We start from the raw sequence: 13029 nt of genomic DNA, 5'->3' as shown, positions 1-13029 counted from the left end.
GATGGTTCACGCATGTAACAGGTTCATATTACTAAGAACCAAAAAAAGAACTAAGAACCAAAGATAGGTTTGCATTAGGTATATGTTCTTGGATGATGATAGGCCCATAGCATTCACAACACTCTTCATGTGATCAATAGTTTGTGAATCTATGATGTGATCAATAGTTTGTGAATCCATCGAAGAAGCACCCTTTACTTTTTGGTTGGCATCTTTCCTGCAAAATGAAACAATAATTCTTTATTCAATATCAATTTAGACTAATCAGTCTCTTTGTAATCATTTCAAATCTAATCATCAGTTCACATATAATAAATAAATATTCATTATAAGCCCAAGCCTAAAAACAGGTTTGTTTAGTTAACAAGCCCATGCTTTGCTTATCGAGCTCTAACCAACTAGCGAGCCTAAACGAGCCTACTATTTAATATAATATATTAATTATATATATAAATATTGATAGTTACTACTTATAAACTTATGAATAATAACTAAATTATATATAAAGTGATAATCATAATTAATGTTAAATAACTAATAACTATAAAATGAGCCGAGCTCAAGCTTTAGAAACAAAGATCGAATCGAGCCGAGCTCGAGCTTGAGCCTAGTCTAATTCAAGCTCAACTCGGCTTGTTTGCACCCCTACTTATAAGTAGACCGGCTTGGGTTATGCTTTGACCGATCAGACGCAATATAACTATTTTAAAAGAAAACGGATCAAAAAACGATTAACACGCATATAAAATCAGTTGATATCACTTACAATAACATTGAGTTGATATTACCATAGCACATCTGCTTCTAACTGAAACAAATTATAAAACAGTTTGGTTGTATGAAATCATACCTTGGGCTACTTGCACAATCTCTTCGGCAAAACCAATTAAAACAAACTTCTTTCCTTTGTCAATGACAAGGAGTGAGATTCATGCTTTGTAAATTTTACCATCCGCTTCAAGTATCTCATCCTTCAAATATTACACAACAAAATTAATCAATCTCCTATGTTTATTTGGTACATGTTATTATTTATATAACAAAGCGTAAATAATGAAATAACCTTCAACTCTTGAGAAGAAAGCTTGTGTGCATCTGAAGCATTAAAAATGCCAAAAAAAAAATACTTGCAATATAAAAAACCAAATCATCATTCTTGGCAAAATGCCAAACCGTCATTCCTGCAACATATTATAACTTTCATTTTACCATTCGTCTTGGTTTTACATTACAAACTAAATCATCATTCTTCGCAAAATGCCAAAAGATATTTCAATATAAAAAATATTAGGCAAAAAGCATTTAAAAATACATTGCAAAACAAAAGCAACTTCATTTTGCAAACTATAGTTATCTTTTTAGCATATTAGCAAATACAATGGACCAATGGTTACCTTGCAGTATAGAAAACCTATCATGGTGAGTTAGAAATTTAATTATTCTACAAGACAATATGAAAACTATAAATAATTTGTATTTTCTAATAACCTTCATATATATCAGGGGATGGTAAAGTTGTCAAAAATAAAAGATAGTGGAGAACAAGGAAGTAATGAAAACCAGCTTCTTAAGTTGACCTGTTGCAGTACAAACTCCAGGTAGGTAGGATTTATACTTAAGAAGTTGTAACATTTCGATCTCAAGTCCTCAATGTTCAATACATAACAAAATGATCAAACCCACCAAAACCTAAATGCATCACTTCAACTTATAATAATCCGTGTTACTGTTGATCAACCAAGAAAAGAAGACTCACCAAATACCGTTCTTTCCATGTCAGTTTTCTCTTCTTTTTGAAATGAGGGGGATCGGGCAAAGACGATGGGAATGCAATTTCTTTCAAATCATATCGAACATAATCACGAACCTTCCTCCACATTACCTTCACCTTCATTCTGAACCCTTGATTACTTCAACCAAATCTGCAGAGTGCACTCAAACTGATAAATTAAAACAGTTCGCATCACAGAGAAATTTCATCGAACACTTGGTACGCACTCAACATAATATATATAAACAGTTTGCGTCACAAAGGAAATTTCTCAAACACTTGGTATGCACTCAACATGATATGTAAAAACAGTTTGCATCGCAGAGGAATTTCATCGAACGGTTGGTGTGCAATACAAAGACACCCAAAACCCACCTCTTTGAACTGGCTATGATTCACAAAGAAGTGGAATCCCTTGCATACAGTAAGCAAGGATAGAGATTATGAACCTTCATTTTATAATTTTTTATCAGCTAACAAAACAAATACATTCATTAATCACCAGAAAGGGGAAGGGGGTCTAGCAGTAAGGTGCTGTCAAAAACTCAAAACGCAACCACAATTGTCGCCACAGTACACCAAACACACACTAACTACAAACAAAAAGAAAACAAAATTAAACAAACTTAAAATTTAATCTTGTTCAAGTGATACGTGTCAGCAACAGTAAAATAGGCTAAACAACATCAAAACAATTGGGTTAAAAAAACCAAATAAACCTACCAGACCAAGCAAAGAACGTGCGGCTACCGGATCGCCGCTTAGATTTCCTCTCCCCCTTTGATTTTGGGTTTATGGTGTTCAACAATCACCGCTTCCATTTCCGTTAATTATCGCCGATTTAGGGTTTCGGGGTAAATCTGCGATGGTGGTATAGGTTGATGGTTGATGTTTTGCTTGTCACTCGTTTAGATACGTGTTTTCCTGGCCACTGGTTCTTGATGAAGATAAAGCATAGGTGTTCCTCTATTCAGATTCTGATGTAGGGTTTAGACTGTGGTGGGGCAGGGTTGGGGCATGAGTTAACATGTAGAGTTCAAGCCCCTTTGCCGGTGAGTGACGTGTCCACCGGGTATGGTGGGGCATGGCTAGCCCGTGTGGCTTGGCAGTTTATTAAAATAAAAATAAAAAACAAAAATTATAAAAAATACACACAATATTTAAAAAAATCCTAAAATTTTATTAAATTCCTAAAAATTACAAAAAACCTAAAAACGATTAAATAAAAAAACCTAGAGCGTTTGGTAAATTTCAAAAAGAGCGAGCTTGTCAAACGGCTTTCGCTCTATGCCCCGAAACTCAATGTTCGCCACCGCCACCCGGTCTTCGTGGCTTATCTCACCGCTCGGAACGGCTTCGTAGTAGGCTTTGAAACGATCAAGCTTCGGCCGTAGCTCGCGCCATTTATGTTGGCACGCGTTTAAGTTGTGCCGGTCGTTTCCCACGTTATACCGGTAGCTAGCAAAAGCCGCCGGCCAGTAACGCGTTTCACCGGGTTGTCGGCCCTTCATTGCGTCAACCACGCTCGTGACAAGAGATAGCTTTTCTTCGTGTGTCCAAGAGGCCATCGATCAAGTGTGTTTGGGTTCGGGTAACAGGTTCGATCAAGTGGGTTTTGGTTGGGGTAGCGGTGGATAGCCAACAAGATTGTTTGGGTGGGGGTAGACGGTGGGGTTGGGGTTATATTTATAATGATGTTGACTGTTGGGTTGGGGTGAACCGCTTGGCTTGGCCAAACGGTTAAATTTTAAATTCTAAATGCCCCGCTATGATATGGCCAACAAGCGAATAGGAGCCGGCCACATAGGACCGTTAGCCCGCCCCACGCCCGGCTTTAAACTTCCGCCCCTTGGGCCACGCTGAAACCCAAACCCACCCGGGGTGGTGGCTTGGGAGTTTTCAGCCCACCCCCGCCCCATACCCCATAGCCTTAGACCGTGGGGTATGGTGGGGCATGGGTTGGGGGCATGGTGCGACACGTGGACTATGGGGCACCCAAGACCAAAAGCCAATTTCAAAGGGGTATGGTGGGGCGTGGGTTGGGTGGCGTGGAAAAAAAGCAAATTTTAAAGGCCTAATGCTCTTGACCAATGAGGTTTTGCCATGTCATGTGGGTAGCCCCGCCCAACGCTCGGGCTGAAACCCCCGCCCAATGGGCCACGCCCAAACCCAAGCCCACCCGGGGTGGTGACGTGGGCGTTTGTACCCAACCCATGCCCCAACCCCCGCCCCATACCCTATAGTCTTATGACGTGAGCAGGGCTCCGGAGTTGGAAGAGATACTGAACAAAGGATTTTTTTAGAGTAAATTACGTTTTTGGCCCCTATGGTTATATCACTTTTACTATATTAGCCCAAAATAAGAATTTTTAACATATCTGTCCCCATAGTCTCTATAACTAACCATTTTGGCCCTTAAGTCTAGATATCATGGGGCCAAAATGGTTAGTTATAAAGACCATGAGGGTAGATATGTTAAAAATTCTTATTTTAGGTTAATATAGTAAAAGTGATATAACCACAGGGACGAAAAACATAATTTACTCATTTTTTTTACTTGCATAACAATCATGAAACTCAAATCTAAAATACTCTGATGTTCACACTACCTTCTTTCTCCATTAGACACCTAGCAATTTGTGGAGGTGGTGTCAAAAGGGGAAGAAAAGCACGTAGGATCTATGATAAAGCATGGCAAAGCAAGAAATATAAGAGATGTTACTTCTCTTTTAACCTAAGCAAAACTTTGCTATATTTTACTTTTACTATTTTACTGCTAACACTATTCATAATCATAATCGCCCACTAACCATATATATAACTAGTGAGATTTTCCACGCGTTGCGGCGGGCATTCGGTCAGTATCGGTTTGATTTGTTACGATACTGATACGATAGTGGCACTAAGTTTAACAACCGAAAGAATTACATCAATTGAAAACAATATAAATGAATACCAATACCAAACTCCGATAATACAGGTATCCGTTATTTGATCGAAATCTGTTCGTTTGGCCACTACCTCGATAGGAACATTGAAAAAATCATTTATACCTAACTCGCTCACTTAAAAAAGAAGAATTTTTATCGAAACGTAGTACGTCACAATAAATAGAACTTGATAAAAATGCAATTTATTTATAAAAGATAAAAATTAAATGATATGTATTAAAATAACTATTTCGCACCTTCATGCCTTCTTCACTATATATGGTAAAATCTAAAATTTCGAGCCATTGATTTTTTTGGATTGAACCAACTAATCCTAAAATTCGCTAAACGTTATTGAAATTTTATTATTAAAACCATCTCTTGTTAACCAATTGGCATTGAGAATGCTCATTGAAGGTTTTACTAAGAAAAAAAAAGGCAAAAATATTGCACCCCCTTGGCTCGAACATGCGTCACCGCATCATTCGCGGATGCAACTCGGGCAGCAATGTTTTTGTGTTTTAATTTGCTTGAAATTGTTTTTATTCTCTGATTAAAATTGAGGTATAATAATAAAAAAAAGCCATCGCCGGCAGCTTACTTTATCAAACACTCACTATTTATGGGCAGTTTGTATTCATATAGATAATAGATAATTCCATTATAATTTTAATATATAGCTACTATTCATTTCATTCTAATTTTAATATATAGGTAAAGGTAATTTTAATATATAGATAATTGGGGGAAAATTAAAAGATTTAGAGGGAACTAAAATTTTTCGATAGTCTAAAAGTTTGAGATTTAGGGGGGAAATTGGTTTTGAGAGGGAAACTGAAATAAAAGTTAAAAGCAGTTTATATATTTTTTTATGTAAAAAAAAGGTTTTACTATTTTTTTCTTTTTTGAAGTTGAAATAAAACAATATTTTTAATTTAAAATATTAAAGTGTAAAAAATATTGTTTTTGGACATTTTTTATTTTGTTGGCAAATTTTTTATATCAGGATAAGGGCTTGAAATTTCAGTGGCATAAGTAATGTGTCATTAAAAACTTAAATTAGTGGCATATAAGTTAAATGCCACTAAAAGCGTGTATTAAGCAACTACAACATACGTAAAGTGACATTAAAACATATATTAGTGGCAAAAAAACTTAATGCCATTAAATGTGTGTGCCACTAAATGGTTTTTTGTTTGTAGTTATAATAATTACTTTTTCATCGCAATTACTTGTTTTTTAATAGTTATCTCTATGTGAACAGATATTTATCACAACTAGTACATCTGCTGGGTTAGATCAGATCTTGCCTCAGATGTTCTATCATAAATATTTTGGGTTGGAACTCACTTGGAATAGATAGAGTAGTTTTGACTTGTCATGTTTGGGCTAGACAAATATTCTTATGTACTTTAATGTAATGGTGTAACCGTGAGGTTTGGATGGTGTATACCCCAACACCTTGCTCGGTTTTAATTTATGAATGAAAGTTTGAGTTGCCCATTCAAAAAATATTGTTTGAGTTTGTGTCCCACTTTCAACCAGAGAAAACCACAACCCAGGGTGGAAATGAATGTAGCAGGATGAATGATGAAACTTTAGTTTCAAAACTATTGTTTGTTTACTACCATCCCGTGTAATCACGGGTCAATAACCTAGTGTTATTATAAAACTCTAGCGAATAAACGTCCTATAAAACTTATGTTTAACGACTCGAATATTAAGTATCCTATTACGGTGTATTATAATAACACCATAATGATTAAGCGTCCTATAAAGGTTAAAGTTATAAGACCCTAGTGTCAACTGTCCTATTAGGTTATGTTATAATAGAACTCTAGCGAATAAACGTCCTATAAAACTGATGTTTTATGACTCAAATATCAGGTGTCTATTACAGTGTATTATAATAACACCACAATGATTAAGCGTCCTATAAAGGTTAAATTTATAAGACCTAAGTGTCAAGTGTCTTTTTAAATTATATTATAATAAAACTCTAGCGAATAAGCGTCCTATAAAACTAATATTTTATGACTCAAATATCAAGTGTCCTATTACGGTGTATTATAATAACACCACAATGATTAAGCGTCCTATAAAGTTTAAAGTTATAAGACCCAAGTGTAAGTGTCCTATTAAGTTAAGTTCTAATATGACTTCGACTAGAAAGGGTCCTATAACACTGAACATTTACGACTTAACTACAACGTGTCCTATTAAGTTATGTTATAATAGGACCCCAGATGATCAAGTGTCCTAATACAGTACCACATAATGGGACACTAACAATTAAATGTCTTATAAAGTACTTTATTAGGATCTACATTTTAAGTGTCCTATTAAATTATATGATAATAGGACCCCAAAAAAATCATCCATCCTATTAAATAGTTTTTTAGGACACCGGTTTAGTAGAGTATATTATGAAAGGACCCTAAAAGTTCATTAGTCCTATTAAATAGTTTTTTAGGACCCTCTTTTACAAGCGTCCCACAGAAAAGGTCCTAAAAAGCCATTTTTGTTGTAGTGTCTTATGGGTTCTAATTAATTTATATTGTATATACATTCTGTTTGTTTGGGTCGTGTCTTAAAAATTTTATTTATGGGCCTAGAAATTTGATAAAAATCGGGCCAGGGTTTTAAAATTGTTATTTGTGGGCCTATAATTTTAATCAGTTTCGGGCCGGGTTTTCATAATTTATTTTTGGGCCTTTTAAAATTAACTTGTGTTCGCAGAATTTCACCGGGCCAGGCGTTTCAAGTTCATTTGGACCAAGTACTACTAACATTTGGAGTTGATACGGGTTTAATTTTTGAAGTAACTTGAACCGGGTTTTAAGTTGAGACAAATATTTTTCGAGCTTTATAAAAAAAAAAAAAAAAAAAAAAAAAAAAACCATGGATGAAACTCAGAAGGAGTACGATAACTTTAGAAGTGTTCGTGGTGAAAGTTTGTCTGATCATATTACAAGGTTCATGAATTTGCTGACAAAGATGAAGAAAGCTGGAATTCCCGTTACCAACCGTGCTAAAATCAAAAGGTTGCTAGATTCACTACCAAAAGAATGGAGTATCCGGTGCATGAAGATTAAAGATGACTTTATAAGGTATCCTACAACGCTGACAGATGTCGTGGACGCTTTGAAATCTCTTGAAATGGAGGTGAATCAGATTGGTGTCACTCCAAAAGCAAGCCCAACAACACCTACCAACATGAGTTTCCTTTCCCCAATCAGTGTAGGAAGTTCATCATTTGTTTCAGCCAGGATTCTAAATAATCTTCCAGCAAGTTCTGCAAAAACATCTTTAAGTGAAAAAGAAATGGTGAAAATTGCAAAGTCAACAACTGATAATGGGAAGAAAGTTACTGAGGAGGATGATAAGGTGAAGCAGATTGAGAAGGTGGATGCAGGATTCAGTGAAGCAGGTAGAAAGAACGAAGAGAAGACGCCTTTTGAAGCCCAGCATGCAGAATCTAGCAAGGAGAAGGAAGAAAAGGACTTGGTAAACAGCATTCCACATAGCTTTAAAGTAAAGTTATGCACATCTGCATGCGTTGATGTCGTGGCACATTATAAGTCTCTAAATCTAGAATTTGAGAGACAAAAGGACAAAGCTTTAAAATTTAACAAAGAGCTTAAACAGAACGAGGCCGCATATCAGAGAAAGTTGAATTCAACTTTAGCTGAAATGCAAACTCTAAAAGAATTTGTGTTTAGAAAAGATTTTATCATTAACGATCTCACAGATAGATTAGAAAAAGCTTTGAACAAAAAGAATAAATTACAAATTATAATAGACAAATGGAATGTCAGTCAAAAGACATTTACTGACATCAAAAACCGCCAACGACCGATGCATGTAAAAGATGGGATCGGGTATAAGGATAGGCAAGGAAATGAAAGAAAACTCTTCTTTCCACCACATAGCAAAAACTATGTGCCTATGCCAACTCCTCATCCTGACAACGATTTAATTGATAAAAATGATTTGATTGCTCAAAATATCAATTGTGAAAATGATAAAATCTCTAAAGTTTCTGAAAGCAGTGAAGAGGTGATTGAGCGTGAGGAGGATGCGTGCGACGAGGATTGTGGTGGCACGAAAATAGGAATAGGGTATTCAGGCGACAGTTATACTACTGTTAACTGGTTCGCCTGGAACTGTGAGAAATCAAACAAAACCTTAAAATGTGTTGACTTAAAATCTGCATTTTGTGATGAACAAGTTGTGTGTGAACCTCCTGTGTTTGTTCCAGAATTGAAACAAAACAGATTCGGAAAATTCCTCACTAAGGAAATTCCAGAATTTGTTCCATCTCATATAGGTACCTCAGAGTCAGAGAAAGAGCTAAATGAAGAAAGTAGCAGTGAAGACTCAAGCACCACAACTTCAGAAGGTGGCGAAGGAAGCTCAAGTGATTCAGAAACGTCAGTAACAGATGCTGGTAGAAAGGTTGAAAACCTTGAACCATCGGGTGTTCAAGAACCAACAACCCCAAATGACTCTGCAAGTCTTGAAAATCAAGATCCATTGGAAAAAGACTTCCACATTGATGATTGCACGAGTTCAGATGATGAATCAAAGACAAATGAAAGTGTTGGTGAGTCAAAGATCAAAAGATCATCTGAAGTTGTCGAACATCACGTCTGTCAACATGCTGAGACAAGCTCAAAGCAATCCCCTTCCCTAGTTGCATCACACGGAACTGCAAAGTCTCAAAAGCCATTCAAGGCTTGTTTTAGGTGTGGAAAAGAAGGTCATGTGCTCAAGCAATGCCCAGAGCGACACGATCCAGACGGTAAAGGCAACCAATATTGCTTCTCTGGATCAAAAGGTAAAAATCACACATCCTTGAAAGATCAGATGAAAAACTTTTCATCTAGGTCTCCACATGTGAAGACGATTTCACATTATTAAACCAACACAGGTTTGGCGAGTTAAACCAATGGTTGTAAAAGAAATCACTGAGGGAAAAGATTTGGTATATCGAGAGGTTTCTTATTTTGATGAAAGGGAACAACCCAAGACTACGATGGCTTGGGTTCCACTCTCTAACTGAATTGCTTATGAGTGTAGGAACATCCAAGGAGGACTGTTAGTAACACCGGTTATTATCAGTGGTTGTTTCAACTACAAGTTTAAAAAGGAATATCACATGTTTGGTTATGGTATCTAACCTGGTCGCACACTCAACTGCACTGTAACACACTCATTTTCTTGCTGACATATGCTTTTGTGTTCCTGGTGTGGAAGACTTTTTTTTTTTTGTAAATACATGTTTTATAATTTTTAATTTTTCAGTAATTGATTGTACATAAATAAAATTTTAGGGGGAGTATTAAAATACTTCCTAGACCATGAGATGTGATTATTGCAAAATAATCATGATCTTATATGAGAAATGATAGGAACTAACTTGATTATGTCTTCGCATGAATAGGATCTGATGGAGGATACGGCTCCAAGTTAACGATATGTCGGTAGGTTCAGCATTTCAGATAAGTAAACTACATCTTGGTGATAAAGATAACGTCTACACAAGGATTCTGGCTTTTCTCAGGCATTACGCGTCATAGTGGGTAACACGTTGCGGCATATGGCTTAATGGTCTTAAATCTTGCATTGACAGATTGCCAAAGTCTGAGATCTCGGGTCTTTATATTGGTATTTCATTCGGGGATATCATAGTTGTTCTTCTGCTGCATCCAGATACATGCTGACCTAGACGCTATGATATCCTTTTAATAATAAGTGCCTTAAAAAAAAAACAGGCCAAACCCCTCTCACATTAAGTGCCACATTTGGCCAAAACCTAGATAGATTAGTTTGGTCACTCTGCTGTACGGAAGTACTGACCTGTTCACCAAACTATCTGTCTTAGCCCTCGGTAGTTCTTGGGATCTCTGTTGTACGAAAGTACAGACCTGATCTCCGCTCTATCGTTGAAGAGAATGAAACCAATATACTCACCTGTTATGAGGAATCTTTGTGCATACCTTGATCGCGGGGGTATGTCCTGATGTGGGACTCACGGGCATAATGTTTCTATTCTCAATAGCTTATGTGGGGGTCATTGAAGACTTGTCAATATACCCAAAACATGATAATTAATCACCGGATGTATGTAGAAAGAATGGTGCATGGATTTAAGCGGACAAACATACCAGCAATCGTTCTTGAGTCGTAGCTATCCTAAAGAAAGTTGAAGTGTGGCTAGACTTTTCAAGTTGGTATGATCTCGTATTTGATCAGATCTATATCTCAAAGGTTGAAAGTTAAAAAAAAATTAAAAAAAAAAAATCTAAAATCCAAAAATATTTTTGATTCGTGTAGAGTTGTTTTTCTAAGTCTTCCATATCACATCAATCGTGTCTTAAACCGCTTGAGATACTCTTTCCATTGCACACCACAGATGAATACGGTTTTGTCTGAACTTTGAATCAGTCTAAAAGAAAATGTGGAGTTGTGTTTATATCTGTGAACATGTTACTTCGACTATTTGCTGCAATGATGGCCGATCATCAATTGAGCAAGATACCAGACCAAAGCACCGGTTTCCTAAAGATTGTAGAAGACACCAAGCTAGGAATCCTCCTCCTACGTCTTCTGATTCACTCAAGCTAAAGAGAGTTGAAAAAGGTTGTTCCTGTTTGTAAAAGATGATGCATGAAAAAAGGGGGAGCTTATCCAGATAAAGTACTCAAAGAGCAAAGTGTCAAAAGAAGATCTTCAGTGAAGAATATTTGGAAAGCATCAGTCTAGGGGGAGATTGTTGGGTCTAAAATTGAGACTGAAGCTTGCCAAATTGAAGATTACAACACGCATGAAGTTGACGGTTCTAAAGATGACGTAAGAGTTTGATAACATTAGCCTAAGGGGGAGATTGTTGGGTCTAAAACGTGTAGTCTAATGTTATCAACGAATCAAGTCAACAAAGTCAACGCCAACAAGTCAAAGTCAACGGGCAAGTCGACACGAGAAGATCGAAAAATGATATGGCGCGTGGAAGTTCGAGATATGACAGTTTTATTGCTTTGGATAATTAAATATATTTTGTCTAGACAAAATATATTTATTAGCTCATTTAATTAGTTTTCATGTTTATTACTAGTTTTGGCAAGTTATTAACCCTAGGGACTTAAATGTAAATAGCCTAAGTGTGTTTAGGCTATAAATAGAAAGTGATGATTAGGGTTTTAGTAACACACATTTCTAGAGAATTTGGGGGCTAATTGTATTATCATTTGCAAATTATTCTAATGGGTTTTAAAGCTTGATTTTGAGTGTGTTCATCTTGATTTCATATCAAAATCAGATTTTTGGCTCGATTTGATCCTACACTTTGCGGAAGCGTGGTTAATTTGGTGTGACTTCTTAATACCATAGCTTAATCATAACAAAGCTATATGAAAATGAAACCATGCAAGATCATTCATTGATTTAAGTTTTAAAACAAAAGTTACATAACATTGTCTTAAGGCGTTGACTCATGCAACGGACACTACAACCTGATAACATAAAAACATTGTTTGAAAGACACAACACCAACATGAAATAAACCCAGTTTAAGGACTGTGACTCGTCTAGGTAAAAGTCACATCCCCTAAACTTGGATGACCTCGAAACTCTTATGCAGCGGGAAATGTAGCATACCGCGCCAGATCTTTAGTTCCCTGAAATACATGTAAGTTGGAAAAATCAACTAAAATTGTTGAGCGAGTTCATGTGTATGTGAGTTAATATAAACCTTTGTAAAATGTCTGTATGTATGAAAATTCCTGGTACGTAGCAATAAGGAAAAAGAGATCAATTAATGTGTAGCTAATACATTAATAAGTGAAATGGCCTAGGAAGCACTCAAACCTGTAACGCATATTTCATACCGGTCCTTCCGGCGGAACGACATAGTCAGCACATGCAGCCACACGCTGGCTCATGTGTCGGGCTCGCAACACCCGATAGATCTATCACTCATGCCTCTCGGTCCTTATACAAGGATTAATGGTCTTACGATAATAGCCTACCCATTCACATGATCTAGGTAATAATCCTCCTTACGCTATCCATAATATGTGAAAAGTACTTGAAATCATAGTAACATGTATTTCACCCCCGCAGTTTAGAAAATTGAAAACAGTAAAGAGAAAAAAAAAGGGGGGGACATGAACTCACCGAAGTGCGTCTCTAAAAAGTATCTCCCAGTCAACCTGCTGTGCGACGACCTACACGTACTAACTTCTATTAGACGGACGGCCGTGCCTTAGCTTAAGGGTTAATGTCTTTGGGAAATAGTTAGGCAACTATTTCGTAATTACACTTCGG

This window comes from Helianthus annuus, chromosome 4 (assembly GCF_002127325.2).
Source record: "Helianthus annuus cultivar XRQ/B chromosome 4, HanXRQr2.0-SUNRISE, whole genome shotgun sequence".
Lineage (NCBI taxonomy): Eukaryota > Viridiplantae > Streptophyta > Magnoliopsida > Asterales > Asteraceae > Helianthus > Helianthus annuus.
The sequence above is the reverse complement of the archived record's forward strand: the minus strand, read 5'-3'. Positions refer to the sequence as shown.